We start from the raw sequence: 21220 nt of genomic DNA on the forward strand, positions 1-21220 counted from the left end.
TTAAGTTCAGCTTCATTTACGCTCATAGATGAAAGCCTGATCTTTACTCAGCTTGCTTGTGTGAATAATATTTATCTCCAATGACTCTATTAAGGTTAGTGGGTTTGCAAAACAGAAGTTTAATTTTGCTCACTTAAATCACCCTGATCTTTCTTAGTTTATGCCCTTTCTGCTTGGCTAGCTCTTGAAAAGAGGGGCTTGATCTTTTTGTTGCCATAAGCTTCATATAATCATTTGCTCCAAAATAAGCACAAAGCAGGCCAAAGGATGCTTTGAAAATGTACAGACAGCCCAAATTTGCAGCAGCGTATTTATTTATTTATTTATTTGTTGCCATAGAAAACTGAAAGCTGGGGTCCAATTTGCTGCTCGCTGTCACTCCCAAAGCTCTTGTGCTCCCCACAGTTCTCCCCAGTCACAGCCTTTTCTTTTTGCATTCTTTTTGCTGTGTTCAATAGCAGTAAAATTGTTCTCCCTGTACAGCAGTAAGTTGAAATATGTCTGACAGGACACTAATACAATGCTTCATCTTTATAGCACACTCATTTGTGTGCCATACCCATTTTGAAAGCCCCTCCCTGCCTCTCCCTTCCCTGTCCAGCTGTGGTGGCCCATTGCCCTCCCACAGTTTCTCCAACAAACTGCACAGGGGCCTGTGGTGTGGAGGAGACACTCAGCTGGGCAGAAAAATATTGGTCAGGCATTATAAAAGGGCTCATGGTTCTTCCCAGCATGGTCCCAGTTTTGTTGAAACTAAACCAGGATGGTGCTTTGAATCGTGATGCTTTGAGTCATGGGAACAGAAACAAGTGGCTTGAGAGTGCAGCACGAGAAACAGAAGGCAGAGGGAAACTCCTTCTTCATACAGCATCGGTGCTGAGCACTTCACATCAGGGAGCTATGACTTCAAGCACACTTCTGATTTTGCTTCCTCCCCTCCACCAAGAATCTCTGTGTGTTTATTTGAAACAAAACATTTTTTCTCATTTTAGCTTGATGGCAAGAACACTTAGGTTAGGATCACTTTAACAAAGATGAGCTTGTAATGCAAAATTTGTTAGACTAAACCAAAGAGCCAAACCTTCCTCAATGTTGCACCTTGAGTTGTCATTAGTGTGAGCTGTCCTACAGCAAGTAAGGACAGGCTGGAACTGTAGTCTGCTGCACAGGGCAGAGAGGTTGAGGGGAGATTAAATTTCATATGGACAAATGAATTAAGTTTTTAAGTGAATCTGAGTTTATAAAATTTAGCTACAAAAGGAGCAAAAGGGATGCTGGCATGCAGCACAGTGTGGAAGGAAAGGTCTTTCTTCTAAAACTGTGGAAGATTATGTTAACTCCTGAAGAAAATTCCTAGCATCCTTGCAAGCAAAAGGGATTGAGGTAAACCAGATATTCTCAAAGGCATAGCAATGAATTTACAGAAGATCTCAGTAGACAGGATAAAAATGAAAAGGAATGGCCTGACTCAAAGTACTTAATTGAAACAGCTTCCTAGCACCCCAGAGTGGACAGAACAACAGATACCAGTGACTAGAAAAACACACAATTCATGTTTTGTTTTTAACCTGATTAGGCCTTTCTTGGCCTGCAGTAAAGACAGTATTTTATTTTCTGACATAGCAGCCTGTGAGAAAGCTCTGTGTGTGTGTGTGTGCATGTGTGTAAGCCTCACATTATGCTTGATGAATCAGGGCTGTGCTTGGTGATGGCTCCAGTTTACATGGCCCCAGTTCCATTTTCTGTAACTAATTTAACATAACTACAAATTAGATAAGGGTTGTCCAAGTGAATTGTTAAAGACTCAGAAAGGCCTAGCTGATGTACTTTTTAAAACTAAGATAGTTTTCTTTTTAAAAAAGCCTAGCTTTTTGAAGCTGTCATATATTCTAATGCTTCAGGGGGAGAAAGTAATATATTAGGATCCTTGTACTAATTTAATGTTTCTAGTAAAATTATGTGAAAAATTCACAATGGATAATTTATTTGATGAATGTTACCCCTCTCTTTGCTTGTTGTCCCCAAGCAGAGCAAGTCTTCCTCACAGATGTTAGTTTTAAAAAATTATTTGTTAAATTGCTCATTTAAACAAAGTCCTGGGTCTGCAGCTCATTCATGCATAAATCCCATGGAGTATCTGACAGTTGTCTGGTGAGAACGGAGCTTAGAGTAGCATACCTTTCCCTGACTGAAGTCTTCTGTTTTCTGACTGCCTGAATCCTCAGATGGGGCCATACTTGGAGTGGTCTAGGGACTCTAGACCACAGGCTTGTGCGCCTGCAGCTCCTCCCAGAGCAATCAGATGCCGAGAGGAGAAAAGGTAATGCAATACGCACCTAGAAATCATCCTGCCAGCCTGAAGTGCGGGTGTGCCTGCAAAGGGACCTGTGTCCCAAAGCATAAAAGTTGCCACTGACTATTGGAATAAGATTTCTATTACGAAAGGTAACGACTGTGAATTCAATGGCTGTTTCTAGTGTATGTGTCAAAATAGCTGCCTAACTTTTGCCTTGCTTAACGCTGCATTAACTTTGGAAAGGGAATGAAAGAATCAAGAACACAGTCAGAGTGTTTGGACATCTAAGGATGCAGATAATGCCATGCTGGGATTTTTAAAAGTGTCCTGACACGTTCGTAAAAATCCCAGGAAACATCTATTTATATCTTTGGGCAGCTAAATAACCTTTGAATCTGGTTAAAAGTGGTACGAACAATCATCCTTTGATTTTTTCTTGCTGCTTCTCCAAGCCCTAACTATATATTTCAATATAGTGAACCAGACCCTTCCTAAGAGCCAAATTATAATGCTTGGTTCTTGGACAACATGAAATGACTAAAGAGCAAATCTTTAATAATTTAAACTTCACAGAAAGCTAAACATCACAGAATTCTCTTCTGGACTGGAAAACCAATACAATGCAATGCAGCAGAGACCTGTTGTGATGACAGGCTATATATTAACTAAATGGCAAGACTTAATTAACACTGCCCCAGCCTGGGTTCAGAGTAAACTAAAGCTTACTGTATGATTAACTGCTCTGTGCTTTAGTGAGGTGAGGGAAAGGGAGATTGCAAATGCAAATTGCAAAAAAGTATAGGCTCTTTCCAGAATTTAATTAAAGAAATGCAGAGAAGTTACCATTGCTACTACAGTTTCTCCTTTGGGTAAAAAAAGACAAACATAGTAAGTGAGAAAGAAGAAATTCAGAAATATGATGGAAGAAAACCTCCCAAACAAATCCCAAATAATTGAGCTGTTTGTGGCTGTCAAATTTTCTGCTCCTCATCTACTGAGAAAACTGGCTTAGATAACATCTATTAAAATGCTGAGACTATTGCATGAATTTTGTTTTGAAATGCCTTCTAGTTTTTTACTTTGTTTTTTCTTCCACATCAGTTCTGGAGATCTAGTATAAAAGATTATTATAGACCCACATTAGAAAAACAGCTATTAAGTTTTTAGGAGCCACTCAGGGATCATGATTTGGCTTCAGTACATGTTGTACTTGGACGCAATGAAAAGACTTACTGTACCCAGATAACTTATCTTCTAATTATGGACGGTTCATGTAGTTCATAAAAAACTAAAGGAATCCTTTAAGCTTGTAAAATACCCTAGATATCCCAGAATTGGCTGTCTTTTTAGATTTTTTATTATTTTTTTTTACTTCCTATTCATGAGAGACATCCAGCCAGAATGTAACAAATTTATGGAAATAAAAGATTATATATCTGCTCCAGCACTACATGTCTGTTTTGCTTATTTTTTAAAATAAAGAAAGAGGAAAGCAAGATGAAAGACAAGAATAATTCTAAGGGGAAACAATGGAAAATGGAAGTTAATAACAACCTTTTCTAAAAGGTAAGCTTCATATTCTTCTCCAAGGCCTCATCCCTCCCTTTTTAATTATTACTACTACGTAGGCCTTTAATTCTAAAAAATACCAAAATGTAATAGTACTTGAGTAAAGCTACTCTATTTATTTTTAATAGGGTGCCCACTCTGGACATCCTAGAAAAATTGATAGTCCAATGGCTTATTCCAGCCAACTTCTCTTTTGAAGACAAGCCCTTCAGACTAGCTTTGCTGGTCTAACGGGTACTGAAATATATATTCAAATTGGACAAACTCGGACAGTCATTTTAAAAAAATGGAAGTGCCTTAAAACAAGATACGTGCCCAAGGAAGAGGCAAGCTCGCAAAGCCATGACCTGGGTATTAATCAAGGTTTTGTTTAAACTGTATGAAGACCTTGGATGCATTTGGCAATCTGTAGCCTTTCCTTCTGACCACAGTTCCCATTAGACCTACAAGCCTGCTGCCAGAAAGAAAAGTGCTGCTAAGGTTCACCATAGCCAAAGGAGTAGGAATTGGAGGAGTATTAGGCAACAGTACTACGTTTTGAAGCTTAAAGGAAATGTTTGGTGTGGCATTGTTAAATAGGAGAATCGGCACTGAAAGCTAGAGATGTGACCTAAGTCTAATGTGTCTTTTACACTGCAACTGATTATTCAAAAAATGTTACATTACCTGCAATACTGCCTATGGAACCTGACCTCCCTGACTATAGAAATTCTCAGTCAGCTTCACCACTGTCATAACTGTTGAGGTTATGAACAAGCAACAGAATTAGAAGAACTTGTGTTGCTGCTGGACAGAAAGCAGCCAAGACTGATACTCTCTAAAGCAAAAAATGCTTTATTTTGCAACTATTCTTAAAGGGAGAAAATGTCAGAAATTTTAAGAAAGAGTTACACGGAAATGTTCCTAAACATTACCTAATAAAGTTTCTGATCTTTACATTTTGAAAGGCAAGTGCTGTGAAATTAAACTAAACCCTATTTAAATTCAAATTACTTGCTCAAATCAATTTCTTCACTGCTTCTTTTCTTCACTGCTTCTTCTTGAATTTGCTATCCAGTTATACGATCCTTGGTTTTTCAACTAGACTTCACAGTCCTTACGATCTGACTGTCTTTTTTTCTTGATGTCAGCTGAGAACTTTTGTAACTTGATGATTAACTTTAGGAATAGAGAGGCACTTCTGCACACCATAGTATAAAACTATGAGGCTGCATACTAAAAACTGCCCTGAACTTTTATTCTGGTTTTCATTGTTTTGTGCAATTGTTTAGTTATGACTGTGTGTGTATATGTATATGTATGATTTTATGAAACATCACTGAATCCTTGAAAACAGCAATCAAATAGTGCATATCATAGAAGAAACCTTTTCCCGATTAAAGTAATGAAACATGAATCATGGCCCAAAAGTATAGGTGGTATGAGACTTACTAGAGTATCAAGTTCCCAATCCATATGTACTGACTTGCCTATGGTCTTGCAAAAATGTGTGTAGGCATAAGCCTTCTGCTTATATTCCTTGCGCTGGGATGTAGGATGTGAACACAGACATTATCACTCACCTCTGTAACTCCAGGAGTGAAGGTGGAACCAAGTGTTTACTGCTCTTATTTCTCTGAGGTGGAGCCTGGAGGGGAATAAAAGGAATATTAGTCTATGACTCCTTAGTACTGGTGTTCCTCTGAGATACTGGCTTGGGAGTGTGGCACCGGGCAGCATTAGCAGCTGTCCCAAAATACTATGAGGGCCACCTGCTTCTGCATCAATTTAAAATGTTTCTGCATGCCTCTGTCTTAGCCTTGTCCTTTTACTCCTCACCCTTTCTCAGTGAGAGCATCTTCTTATCCCTGCCCTTTTTTTTCCCTCTTTTCTCCTTGGGGGTGCAGTCATAAAGCCCTGAAAGATTTCTTTTGTTTGCCATGACTCACAGATTTGTTTGGTGGTCTGCAGCTAATCGTACCCCTGTCCAGAGTCCAAGTGCTTTGACATATCAGAAGTAGATGCTAAGGGAACTAAAAAAAAAATGAAAAAATAGTTACTGTCCTAGTTTCAGTCTCCATGGCAACAATGGTAAGACGTAGCTTCAGGCTCAGTTTTAGAGTACCGTTCTGCAGTCCCCAGTCACTAGCTGAGACAGCATGAGAGACTTGTCCTAGCACCAAGGCCTTGGCAGATCTGCTCTGTGACCTCAGTGTGTCTTCTGGGAAAGGCACTACTGTCAGAGAGCTGCTACCAGGAGAGGGAAGGATAGAAAGGATCTGAGAGTAGGTAAGTCCTGAGGACATCTATCTGGGAATGTACTGGCTGGGGGACACGGCGATTCTCCCACTGCTGCTAAGTCAGATGCCTCCCAATGGGGAAAAAGAGTTTCAACTTCCATCAATATATTGCATGTCAACTACACCTTACATTCCTAAATTCATTTAAATACACTCACTTATAATTATGCAAGATGCACAGAACAAAACATTTTTGAACAAGATTAAACCATAGTTTTTCCATAGGTGACTTACTTAAAATCACAGTTTCCTAACTAAAATTAGGTTGCCCCTACCAGAAATCCCTTTTACTGCCGCATTTAGCCAAGCTTTACACCATGCTGATGTCTGTAACCTAACACACTTGGTATGGTGGAAAAGAAACATCAGAGACTGTGTGTGCTGTACCAAAACTGCATCAAAATAGAGATTTACGAGTTTTACACTAAGAAGCTTCCCATAAATGCAGGAAGCTCTTGAAGAATGAAATGCATTAGCTTTTGGGCTTATTCTCACCCACAATTCTGAGTTTGTACCACTTGGTCACTGTCCACTTCTCCATTTCCCTTTTCTGTTGCAAATCACACACCATCACTCATATAGATCTTCTAAGAAATCAATGAAAGAGAAGTAGTTTGTCCTACCCACTGCAATTAGATTTTGTTTCCCTAAAGCATTCATGTAATTGAGGCCAAGATCAAAAGATCAAAATATTCCCCAAAAGAGAACTGTTGAAATTACATCTCCAGAACTAGACAGATCCTTGCTCAATAATAGTTTATGCCTCACATAATGATAATCAAAAATAAGTGCATTTTGTCCTCCATGTTCTTTTAAACATAAAAGCTCAATGGCAAAGTGCCATCTGGTGGACAAAATTGTACTGTTTTTTCTATTCCATACCTCATGTCACATATCATAGTTTCTTCCTTACTTCTAGAACAGTTATTGTTAAACAGAATTTTAGCTTGCATTTTTTTCACTGGCAAAGTCTCTTACTCCCTACTCCAGCAAGATCTGAGCTACAGAAGTCTCTAAAGAGGACACTTAAATCAGTTATTTTTTAAATTTTGTTCATCTATATCTACCTATCTAGATATTTTTAAATTTTATTTTTAGAAGTAGTCCAGCCCCACACCTGTAATCTCTTTGCTAGCATTGCTCCTACAGTGATAAAGAATACTGACAGTTGCAGCAGGAGCAACTTACGTGGTAACCGTGAAAGCACCAGGAGTTAGAAGTCCTGCAGCATGACAATCCGGGAACTCATCTTTCTGAGGAGGAAGCCTTGCCTCCAGGGAGCTGTTGTCACTGTTGGCTACAGAAGTAGTTTATACTTCTGCTGTTTTCCTCTAAGGTTTCTGCAAGAGCCTAATTTTTTGCTAAATTGTGTATTGCTGCTATCTGTGTCATGGGATTTGGAGAAAATGGGGGTACCACCAGTTCAGGGGAACCTGAGTGATTTATGCTTGTTCAAGCAGAGAACACACACGGGCCTTGATTTTGTGATCTTAGCAAGATACAGGAACTACATCAGTGCAAAGTAGATGTCTGAGGCTTTACCGGATCTAGATCGTCTGTGCTAAATGGGATAAACTCTATGCACCACTATCCCTATGAATCTTTGTACCACAAAAGGTTTGGAGGAAGCTGCAAGAAACTCCTCAGTGAACATTTATAGCACCTTCTACCCAAGGATGTTTCTTTCTAACCATGAGAACTGATCTATGTCTCAAACATGATGGCTGAAGTACTTCTCCATGTCTAATTTTACAAATAATTCTACCTCAAACAATAACCATGTTAAAATGAAGATCCTGTTGACATTAAGACTGCAGTTGCCCACTATCAGAGCTCAATTAGCTATGAATTTTAGTGCCTTTCAACATTAAAATTTCTGTGGTCTTCTTTATATTTGACAATACTGTTACTGTGTGGACATATAATATACATGATATTATTTCTAGAAATGAATGTATGAAATAATATTGTAACATAAGTAACTACTAAATGTCTATACCCATATGCAAGTATAGTAAAGTAGTACAGCAACTCATTCAGATTTTAGCCACTAGGCGGTAGTATAAGATTAAGTCATGTAAAAATAATTGGTATTCACGTTATAGCAAGCTTCAAACACGTACTGGTTCTCTAAGAAATTCTATAAAACATTTTCATGCGTATTTATCACATCACATTCCACATCAGTGGAATAAAAATCCTTCTCACAAGGTTCCACAAAGGGTTTAATGCATTTTTTGAAGTTCCTCTTTTCATTGATGTTTTCCAAGACCGGTAATAAGGCTAATCATAAATTCTTAAAATGGGGATTGTCTCTATCTTCTGGACATTTTTCTCTGGTCCAGGACTGACATTACTACACTCATTTTGCAGCAGCTAACAGGAATTTTCAATCACATAGAATTATGCTAAACGTAGTAACTGTCTACATGTACCACTATCAGCCTTCCGCCTCATCCTGAGTGAAAGATATAATGTGATCTTTGCAGCTAATTGACCTTTGCTCCTTAAAATGAAAAAAACTCCTCAACATTGCAAAACATGTTCACATGACAGCAGATTGTTTGAGAGCAAAAAGCACCAACTGCAACATAAATAAAACGTCAGAGTCTCTCAATCCTTTCTTGCTAGCATTTCAGATGAACATAGGCGTTTCAGTTTGGGTCTAACACGGCAAATTAATTTTATGGGGTTAGAAGCATGAAAGAAAAGAAGACACAAGACCACAGGAGGTTTTAATAGAAGAATATAGTACTGAGTTAATTTTGGAAGCTCTCAGCTGTAATGGTCAGCTTGCTTCACTTCCTCTGCTGTGTTCGACTTCCACATGCTCATGTGATAATGTGGTTGATTGCTTCTACAGACGGCTAAAAAGGTTGTGCCAAGGTGATTCGGATAAACAATGAAAAGGCCACGTATGCAGCATTTCGTCTCTTTTTCCCATAAATAAAAATACCATCTCTTTCTGCAACACTGCTGGCCTGGCCCAAAACAATTTCAAACGTGCAATTACTAATAAGTTGTTAACATGCAGCTGTGATTTCTGTGCTATTTTACCAGCAGATCCTCAGCTGAGCTTGAATGTGGGCCACAATCAGTGAAAAATCTAGCTAATGGAAAAAGAATATGACAGGCAAAGCCCCAAGTATGCTGTTTTGCTCCATTTTTCTTTTTTTTATGGAGTTATAGATCCTTCTATTTGAATCATTCCTTGTTACTACTCTTGACAGCCTATGACAGCACTGTAAATATTAGTGTCAGAGGAACAGAAAACTTTCCAACTAATTTACATTAAAATGACAACAGATAAATATACACTTTAATCTTCCCTGTATAGACCATTGTATATAACAGGAGGCTGCTTTATGCCGAGGAATGTGTAAATATACCTTAACAAAGGTGCTGCAAAAGCCTGAGGACAAGGAATAAATTCTACCAATCAAATGATCTGAATTCATGCTTTTCTGAGATCCTCAGCTAAAGTTGTTTGTATTCTATCAGGCATGTAAAGAGTTTCTTCTAAAATACATGTGGCTATTGTTTATTATAGCACTAAACTGCAGTATTCCTTTGCATTTATTTTCTACCGATGGAGGAATGCAGGGAGATGACCATGAAGAAAAACTTGCTCAGATTTTCATCATTTTAAAGTATCTTCTCTGGTGGGAAGAAGAGGGGAATACATTATCAGGAAAATTAAAAAGTTTTCCTCAATTTATACATACTTTGCTAAGAAAAGATTACAACTCTCATTTGCAATACATTTTACTATATATATATATATATATATATATGTATATATATATATATTTGCTGGTTGCCAACATCCTTATCAATGTGCATTTTGTAGCGTGCCTTATGGATTTAGAGTACTGTGAAATGAATTTTAAACTGGGACTGGACATAAACCACAAAGTCCAAAGCCAAACGGCAAGGTGTTTTTATCTTGGTGTTTGGTTCAGCTTGTAACAGAGAGGGAAGCCAAATGCTACATGTGTTGGGTCACCCTTTTTGAAGAACAAATTCTATAAATACTCTGATTTGACTTGAGTTCTGCTCTTTAAATACAAACAAATCCATGAAAGTTCATGCTCTTTAGTTCTGAAGCCTATATATTGGTATGCTCAACCAAGCAAGTATGAAAAGCATAATTATATTCCAGCTAAAATTGCCTCAGTCTTGCAGAACCTTTCCCACAGATGCTCATTTTTACTAACTTATTTTCTGCCTAAATTGGAACCATTCTTGATGAATGTTTGCAAAACCAACCAGAGTTCTGCCCAGTTTTATTTTAGTGCCATTTTTTTGAATTGGACCTGATCCCTCAAGGAAACTGGAAAGACTCCCAGCACATCTAATAATGCTGGATCTGGCCGTACAGACCTAATATGGAAAAGACTTTTTCTCCTTCTCCTTTCACCCATTTTAAGCCTAAAGTCAGTCATGAATCCTCTAGACCCAATTTCCCTTTTCTTTTCTATTATTTTTGGAGGAACTTCATACCATCTATTCCTCTCCGTTGAACTGTAACATGAAGATAGATATTGCAGTAAGTACTGGGGGAGGAGGGAATTCTCAAAAAATATGCTGTAGTATGATTTTCTGGTTTTCTCATGAAGAATGTCAATTAGCATAGGTCATAATGTGGACAACAAATATGTGATGATGCAGTTCACTTTGCCACATGATAATATAACTGTTTCCTGCTTTTGCAGGTACTGATATATTACATAAAAACTCTCAATGTTTTTTCCATAAAATAATAACATTAAATGCTTGCATCTTAATATATTACTTTGAAAACTCAAAGAGTCAATAGTTATTTTAGGAGGCTATCCAAAGGTTAACCAGATAAATCTAAAATTACGGTCATAAATAATCTAAACAATGACCAGCCGTAGAAACAGATGGTGCTTCTGGAAAGGCCCAAAATACTTCCACTGTTAATTCAATGTAAACCTCCTGTCTGGAGCTCTGCAGTTTTGGTCTTCGTGCCTCCCTTTAAATGTATGGTTTCTTTAAAGGTGAGATTTGTGACATTGTATCTGAAGCTTCTTTAAGCAGAAACAATACCAAGCCCCTGTCAACAATCTTAACAGAAGAATTCCCATAGTTCTCCTGAAATCAAAGAGACCGTTTCTGTAACTACAGTTACACAAAGTGCAACTGAAAACAAGATGCCCAGTCAGCCTTAACTCCTACTGTTGCTTTGTTACCATCCGTAGCACCTAACAATATCTGTTAATGACATTTAATTGTCGTAGTTAACTTATTACTACAGATGACTCCTTGTCTGAAAACAAACACATTTTGATATCCACTTCTGATCTTTCATGAGTTCTGTTCTAGTACAGCTTCACTTACTTGAGTTACCAGATTTGTTAGAACCAGACGTTTGGTGCTTGAAAGATTCCAAATTACTCAAAGGAACAAGAGGAACATAGAGGAATGAAGTAGTCACCAGAGTCAAATAACTTAAATAGCACAACTCGACAGGGGTTGATTTCTTAGACAGTATACATTTTATCTGAATGAGGATGAACCCAAAGAAGTAGTATGTAGACAAGACAGTGGAGTTTGCCCTCTAGCAGACCTGCTCCCAGGTATAGGGTTCCTTATCCAATTCCTGTCAAAAAAAAAAAAAAAAAAAAAAAAAAAAAGTGTGGTTGTAGGCTTAATGCTAGGATGTGTTCACTGGGCAAGTTCTTGCCAAAAGCCCTCTTTATGGAAAAAAAAAAATCATTACATCATAATAATTTTAAAGAATTATGTGAAATAAGAGCAGGATATCCTTACTCCATGTAATTTATTAGTTCCTGTGCTTCATCAATCTTTCAGTCTCTTCTGCAACAGGCTATTTTTTACTTCCAAGTACTGAGGTCTGCCATTCCAAAAGGAGGTAATGCAATCCAAAGTGGGAAAAAATGTCTGGGAATTTATGAACTAGATATATGCAGACATAAAAAATTATGAAAAAATAAATCTAGAGAAGTGGTGCAATAATTACAATTTTGAGGCAGTATGAGGTAGGAAATAAAAGCATTTCCTCCTCTTTTAAAAATACATTGGGAAAAAAAAAAAAAGTAGAGGTTGCTTGCTTCAAACTGACTCTTGCTCCAAAGTGGTTGATTATGGTTGTCTTTGCTCTCATTCAAGAGCCAAGAATCAGTTACATTCACTTATTTAACTGGGGTATACCTGTTCAAGTTATTTATAGCCACCGATGAAATATATGTCAGCGGATGGAGATATTTCTTACATAAAAATGCCTAATGAGGCACTGAGAAAGGAAGGGAAGAACTTTTTAGAAACCTCTTACTACTAAAGTCAAGGTAACATAGCAAGACTTGCAGCTCTAAAGACTAGATAATGTTTAGTTCATGTAGCTATGGAGTTTCTGGACCATCTCTTGAAGAAGTTGAAAGTAAATACCTTTCAGGGCAAAGGAGTAAATATGCTTTACAGGACATCAGCTGGGGGAGGAGCAGAGAGAGAGAGGGAAGGAAAGCATATGTGGAGGGAATAAATCTGTCTAGACCCCAGTGTAATCCAAAGAAGGTAAGTTTTAAAAGCCTGGGTAACAGTAGCTTCCAAACAGTTGGGTAAAAAGCCTCTGTCACTAAGACATCTGAGCATCAGAACAATATTAATAAATATTCTCTCACAGTATCTTAAAGAGGGGGGACTGAACGACAGGGACACTAGAGGTCTGATCTCCCTTTCCCTTCGAGTACGTTTATACCATCACAGAACCATGGATTTGAGAGAAAGTTCATCACACTCGCAGCAGGACACGTGGGAGACATGGGGAGCCCCCAGCCTGCGTCTGGCCCTAGTGCTTACAGGGAGCAGAGGAGAAAGCCAGAAATGGGACCTAGTGTCGTGTACCTGGAAAACAGTTTGTCTCTCCAAGGCTGAGCTGCTGAGCAGAGTTCCTCTGCCACCCCATACTTATCAGCCTGCCGTGGCCAAGTATTGTGCACCACTGTTGTAGCTCTTGTCACTAACGTTTCTGCTCATTGTTATCTCTTCATGAGTTAGTGAAGTAGAATTACATTCCAGCATATAACATGAAAAAATTGTCCCTTTGAGGCTGCCTGGATGCAACCCTGTCTAACATGCTCTAGGTGACCCTGCTTGAGCAGGGACGTTGGACTAGATGATCTCCAGAGGTCCCTTCCAACCTTACTGATTCTATGATTCTATGAACATCTCCAGATGAAAACAGGTCAGATACGGAAGCGGTGCGGAAAACGAATTCCTGTGAGAACTGAATGAGGTGCATTTTCTCTACAAGAATTACTAATGGCCAGAGTCCGAACACCTCTGGGCAAAATGTGATTCCGTGTCTTACTGTTCTTTACAGACATTTGGTGTTTGGAGGACGAGTAGTTTCTGTGCTAGGAGTGACATTGCTGAGTGCTCTCTGAACTGACGTGAGCTCTGCCAGGCTCAGGTATGCCATCACAGACACCCACTTCAGAGCCTCGCACAGTAGTGCCCTATCTTGACTTGCGCACTACTGCACTACAACTATTTCAGAATGATATAATGGCAAGTCGTAACAATTCACAATATTGGTGGTGTTCTGAGGCAGGGCAGCTATTTCAGGATTTTCTCTGTCTTTATTGTTTGAGCTGGGTTTGGGTGAGAAAAGGGCCTGGTTTGCTCGTGTTGCCTTCTAGCAGTCAGTTACCTCCCCTCTGCTTTGGGTGTCTCTTCTTCCTGATGGTCTCTAGCGTAGAGCTGAATCAAAGCGAATTTTGGTTCCTGGTGCTTGCTTCCTTTTGAAAGGTCAGTTAAATATATAGAATTGTTTATAGAGAAACACATTAATAAATATATTCATATAAATATATGTATTCATATAAATATATAAAAAGGTATTTCTCCAATGGCAAAAGGAAAAGGAGAGGTCATAGGAAGCAGAAAGAAAGAAAGAAGCACAAATACGTCAGAAAACGATGAAAGATCAGTTTCTGGTTTACAGAAGTTCAAATTTATCTTGATGACAATAAAGGCTTTGCAGTAGCCTTTATTGTCATCAAATATTGTCATCAAAAAAATGTTTGGTGTTTTTTTGAATGAATGATTATAGATCAAAGATTTTAAACAGCATGTTTTCCTAGATATTCTTCCAACACTAAAGTATGTCTGACAAATCAGGCCAGTAAGAAAAGTATTAGAATTTTTATGCAGGAAGAGAAGTGTGTGTTACTTTCAGCATCATCTTTCCACTGCCCATCCAAGCAGAAGCCTAGAGAGTTTTCAATATCAGCTCGTCACTCTGAGTCTCCCTAGCTGTTGGCATTAGTAAAAATACTTAATTGTTACTGCTCTATCCACATGAAACTCCAATACAACTAACTGGATTTTCATTAAGACAGAAAATTTGAAAAAAGAACAAGCATGGACAGTTTCTTCCAAGAAAGATAGCTTGAAGTGTTTTAAGTAAACTTGTCTGCAAACATTTGTTCCAGCTTTAATCATGAACCTAGCTTCAGTGATGTTTTCTACTAACAGTTCTGTGAGCACTCTCATAAACAATCTCCTGTATCAGTTTTGTCTTCTGGCAAATGATGAACATGGGCTATCTCAAAGTTGTTTTTGATTTCTCCTGCTTATAATATTTCTATTAGCAAAACAAGAAGTAAAAAATATGGTGCAGGTGCCCAGTTAGCAAGAGCCTGTACAGACGTAATCACTATAGTTATCTTGCAAATAGTATCTTTAGTTAAATCAAATCACAAAAATAAAAGAAGCACCCAATACATTAAAAAATCATTTTCTTCTACTGTAACTTCATTGATTCAGTAGAGTTTCATTTAAATTAATAAATTTATCCCACTCAGCACACTGCATGAACAAAAGTCATACTTCCTACACCCCTCTTTTCATGTTCTGTGCCTGCCAGTATCAGAGCACTGTAGCTGAAACAACTGCTGCATGAGATGATTTTTAACTTCTGAGAAAGCTATGCTTACTGATTCAGTGCTACATTTTAAGTTTACAAATCCAGTGTCAGAAATCAATGGCATAATGTTCTTATGGTAATCTAGGGAAAAGCCTTTTCTAAACCTAAAGTACATTGTATTTATTCCTAAAATCTCATCAGCTAATCCCTTAGAAATAAACTCTTGTGTTAAAAATGTCATGTATTTTCCTGTCTGTGTGTTTAATTCAAATGAATGCTTCCTTTTCTGAACTTCTCTCACAGAGCACCTTTTACCTCTCTAGAGCAAAAGAAAAAGCATTAATCTTCCAGAAAGATGGAACACAGCTAAAATATATCCATGCAGAGTTCATAATGAAATGGATGTATCCACGTATTACATGTTTTCAGCTGTCTATACATGTTGGTCAAGACCTTCAGGTCATGTAAATTATATTCTACAGAATTATGCTGGGCGGCTGGTCTGCTACAGAGTCCAATTGCGTATGATGTTCACAAGCAACTCTAAACTATGCAAAATTTATCTGGCATGGATTCTGTTTGTATAGTTCAGTGGGGTTTGGATTTGTTTATACAAGATTCAAATGAAAACCACAATTAAGAATAGATATTTCTTATTTATTGCTTTGTTTCTGAGAAGAGAATGCGTAGGCATTAACTTAGTTATCATTTTAACCCAAACCACTAACATTATTTTTCATGTATGTGCATAAGCTTTCTATTGCAAATACTTGCCAATTATTTCTGTGCTGAAGACCTCTACAAACTGCTACTACAAGGAACTATTTTTTTCCCTTGTGTAACTTTGTCTCGGTCTTCAGTTTATTTCACAGATCAGTCTGGGACAATTAAAACTGCTTTGCTCAGACAAGGGACATGATTACAGACGGCAACATGTCCACAGAAATTATCTGAAGGTATTTTAAAAAACATATATGCTTGCCATACATACAATCATGCATAGCTTTTCATTCTGGACTCTGCAAGGAAAGTCGCAGGAATCCCCCCAAATGACCCCGTTTGCACCCCTTGCCTCTCACTGCCCAAGCATTAGCTTGCTCTCCAGCTGGCCTGCAGCTTTCTTGTGGTGCAGCCATTCACCTTAGTTGTTAAATTAACACAGCTGCCAGGAAGGCAGGACTGGCCACTACATATGAGATCATTTTTCCATCAGAGCTGGCATTTTTCAGCAGTAAGCAGCCAATGTATAGTGCCCCACAGAAAAGTAGGAAATCGTACTAATACATCATATCAATATGGTGTAGAAATAGAAGAAAATACTGGGTCAATGCCTGAGATGCGATTACCTTGCTCAGAATGCTAAATTCTGTGATTACAGGCAATTGGACTGGTCACTTCTTTTTTATATCTAAAAGCTCTTGAACAGCTAAGCCAATAGACCCCCTGTGAGAACAATCTCACTAACTTTTCCTCATAAATGGCAAGGACAGTAGAAGAGGCCTCACTGAGCTTTGTGCTTCCATCCCATAGTAAAAATATTAGAGATAAGCACGAGAACACAGCCTGGACTTTGGACACTTCAAATACAAAGGAGTTTGCATTCAGGTCTTTGGTTTCACATATTATGAAGACTGGGCCTTGACAATGTATTTGCTGTTTTTTAGGAGGAGTGGGCTGGACAGGCTGTGGCAGGAGTCCTTCCTGCCTCCCTGCTGTTCAGGCGTAGGCTATTCAGTGATGGGGATCTGCAGTTCCCTTTCCCCCTCTCAACTGCAAAAAACAAATTCAGATTCAGATGCCAAAACTTCTTTCCTTGATTCGTGGGCATTCAAATCCAGAGGTTTGGTTTGGGCACATCTCTAAACAGAAAGCTTAATCAAACAGCTTGTACCTTTTGGAAGAGTCACCAGTGCAGTAACTGTTGATTAATGCTGCTTCACACAGCTGCTTCAGTATCCATCATCAACTGAGAGAGCCCACCTTTACAAATGACTCTGCATCACCGATATAAGCCCCTTACAAGAACCAAAAGGAACTAAAAATTCAGTGCAAGAAATTTTATTCTTCATTGTTTGACAGTAAAAGGGAAGTTGGCTCTAATAATTTTCCTAATGGCTTAACCTGCATTAGTTAAGCATTGCAAAACTAAACTAACCAGACAGCAATTGGCAAAATTAACAAACTATGAGAACTTCCACTTTTTAAGAGTGAATTGATACTCTACTTGCAGTAAAAGTTCTGGTAATTAAAATGTACATGCCAGAAAGGACACTAAAATTAGCCTCAATTATTTGAGCTAGCTTAGAAACCTATCTTTTACAGTAAGTGAGGTATCCATTGGAGGAGTCGGTTCTGAACCTCGTTCCATTTTAAAATTCCTTTCTATCAGACAGCTCAGAAACCTGAATGCTCTCATTTCAGATTTTGCCAAAAATAATGAAAATACAACAGATAAAATAAAGCTTAGTCGTGTATTTGAGTACAGGATGGCCACATATACATATGAAGTCAGCTTGGCTTATGTTATACTAGAGCATAAATGAACATGCTGAACTTTTTTAGTTGTTCTTTTTGCATGCTGTACTTTATTTAGTATGAGAGCCATTTATGATATATATTGTCATTTCAGGTATTCTTGCCAAGCAGTTTCTTAGTCTTTTCGTAAATTTAAGGAGCAATATAACAGTTCAGCACATTTAATAAACATACTTTATATGGAAATTTTTTTGGATAGTAGCAAGCTACAGTTTATCTTAAAAAGTTCTGCTTTAGTTTTGCAAAAGCAAGCTAACCATAATCTGATTTAAGACCTTATGCTAATGATAACTTAAATGCAAATGCAAACATAAATTATCCGCATTGGTAGTCCTTTACAGCATTTTAAAGACTGAGGATAAATCTGGAATGAGCTCAGAGAAAATGTTTTAGTGAGAACTGGGAAATATGAAAAAATATTTAAGTCTGTAACAGTGATGGGCTAAAAGCGCATTATGCTGCCAGGGGACATAACGTAAAATGTTTTAGATACAGAAGTGAAATACGGCAGAGTGTTACACCAAAGGAAAAAGAATTAAGTACACTTGCTTCAATTCCTAGCTTGCAACCAATCTCTTGTTCATTCTTTGGATCAGAACTGCAAAGATATTTGAGTGTCTATTTGAAACAGAATTTCATGGAAATGGAGGGCTTAGTGATTTAGGGACATATTGTCAAACGCATCTGGTAGTTTTGATTTCTCCACTGTGGCGCTTATTTGAAAGTGTACAAATGCACATCCAGAAGGTGCTAATGAAGAAATCAGTAAGACTCAATCACACTGTTAAAGGTAAGCACTGTGTCTAAGAGTCTTTCTAAACCAAAATCTATGTGCAAGCATGGGCCGTACAAAAAGTGGGGTTTGATTTTCAGAGCTGGTGAATAGCCATAAACCAGGTGAAGGCAGTGGGAGCTCTGGACATTCTTCAGATCTTTTGGAAAACTTTTTAGGTTAAGCAGGCAAAATGAACCTTGCCTTTGTATACCTTAACAGTTATCTTTTTATTTCTATGTATAGGGACCCTTCCTCTCGGCTTAACGTAACTTGAATAACGTTTCTCAACACTATTCCATTCAGTCATCACAATGTACAAGGGAAAATCCTTCTGATGGAGAGGCATATTATGAATATGGGAATTAAAAAAGGCAACAGCAACAACCCATGTATTAGCCTGAAAATATCCTTTTTATACTTAATCGATTATACTGAATCTTTTCATATCTTTAATCTATCTAGGCTATGCATTTGTACAATTCCCTTTCAAACATCCAGGTAATGTCAATCTAGACAGCTGTTGGTTTGATGAAGCTGGCTCTGCTACCAGATGCATAAAGGATCCTTGCCATATTGTGAATCAATGCTAGCAAGTCTTCATTACGTTATGATGGTAAGATTATGCTTTTCAATATTATTGGGATCCATGGCTATCTTCTGATGCTGAACTGTTTTCCAGACTTCTTTTTAAATGGTTGCACCACCTGTTTATTCTCAGATGCCTGGCATCATCCATATTCCCAAGGACCGTCCTCTGAGCCCCTGTAAACTCTCGGCTCCTCCCTTTGCCCCTTTGTGCAAAACCCCTCCAACAGTGGGACTGCTGCTGGGTTGTGCCGTGAACCCTCTCAGGCCATTATCGCTTGCTCTGATGTGATTCTAATTTTCCTCACAAGTTTTTATTTCTCCCGCTAAAAAAATACATGCTTGTGGCCTGAGTCTAAGCCAAGGAAAAAAAAAAAAAAAAAAAAAGAGAGGGACATCAAGAATTTGTGAGATGAAAAAACAAAAGAAATTGTTGAATTTTCTTCTCCTTGTGAAGTAAATGACCTCTTCCTCTCTTTTAAGTATTACTCGGGACTTTTGTCTTAACTAACATCAACTTCCCTGGAGAGAGGGTAATGTGAGAGCTTCCCTTCTGTGCAGTTCCCTGGAGCTGCTGAGGGTCTATGACAGAAGCGGCACTAGGCTGCTGGGGGGTGTGAAGGGCCTTGCCACCGCTGGCGGCTCTGCTTGCCGCTGCTGTGCCCACCTCCTCCACAGCCCTTCCCAGCGGTGGTGCCAGGAGCACTGAGGTAGCTGGGGACCTGTGGGCTCCTGGCTCCCCACTAGGGGAGAGGAAGAGGGTCAGAAGCACATGGGCAGTTTGTGGGGATGAGAAGGCACAGCTGCAATGCAAGAAGGCATGATGGAGAGAGCAGCCAAGGCACACTCTCACATCATGATAGCTATCTTCTCTTCTCGGCCCAGTGCGGCTGTGCATGCAGAAGCAATGGTCTCCCAGTACTTCTGCTTTCCCAGCGAGACTGAAGCTCTCATGCTGTGACTTTTAGCACCTGAGGGCTGCCTCCTTGCTTTCCAGAGCAGATTGTTTGCAAGGTGAGAGAGCGAACATGAAATGCAGCTGATCGATTGTACCCTAGGTGTGCCACATTCTTATGTTGTCTTCTTGTGATCTGCTGCAGTTTCATTTTAAAGAGTCATGCTTAAGTACTGCCGTATGTTTTGCCTCCTGCCTCATTACATTTCCAAAGCTTGATGAAGCGGATACAGTTCTTCAGAAGATGCTCACTCAAGGCTGTCACAACTTCTTGCTTACTTATGTACTCATGCAGTGCTTGCAGATTTCCAATATTTATCTTCTATTCCCCCCAAAAAAGTATTAAGCGCTCCTTCTGGCTCTATCTTCCTCTCAGTTCTTGTCCTTGAGACCTTTTGTGAAAACCTCTTTACAAGAAGGTACTGGGCATTCATCCAGGCTCAGCTATACTTCTTTGAGAACTTGATAAATGGGAAACTAGGGTTTTAAAGCATGCACCACTGCAAAATGTTCTGCTGTGTAAGTTTGATATGCCTTACTTAATCAACACCCTAGGTTAGAATTAAGCAAAATCTAATGGATATTCAGAATGTATGACTTTCACAGGGAGTTGTATCTTACTGCTTCAAGCAGAAAGGCTCTTGTTGAATTTTTGTAAAGACCACCAGATGTCCTCCTTGTCCCTTCAAAATGATGACAAAAGACTATTTAACTGGCAATTTAAACTCCTCTGCAGTAGTTCAGTGCTTCATAACTATATATCCTGTAAAATAGTTGCTATTCTTGCACTTTGACATAAATAGCTGGTTTTATGCATAACGTAGCAATAGCCTCAGCCCCAAAGGAAGAGTTTGTGATCTGAGCACACTTTACATTCAGAGAGTCTGAGCCAAGCAGAGCAGATGTCTCCTTGCCTGTCTCACAGTGCAAGGTGAAATGCTGGAACACCTCAGGTGCCTGATTTCCAGCACTGACGACTGATTTTAGTTACACATTGTTAGGGGAATGAAAAGAGAAATGTACATATAAGTTTTTGGGCCTACTTATTTGGAAGTTTGGATTTCTGCACAGAAAGGCAGACAGAAAAGCAGCCAAGAAGTGGACTGAGCTCATACATATACACATACTTTTAAAAAGCTAAACAAGAAATAAGAAATGAATTCTCAGTGGCAGAATTAGCATCTTTGATACTTCACGGGAACACTACATGGAATATTTATTTTGATTCACCATTATCATTCATTATGATGCCAATTAAACACAGGGTATGTTTAAACATTTACTATAACACTGAATATGACAAATGAGGTGC

Source organism: Rhea pennata, chromosome 4 (genome assembly GCF_028389875.1).
Source record: "Rhea pennata isolate bPtePen1 chromosome 4, bPtePen1.pri, whole genome shotgun sequence".
NCBI lineage: Eukaryota > Metazoa > Chordata > Aves > Rheiformes > Rheidae > Rhea > Rhea pennata.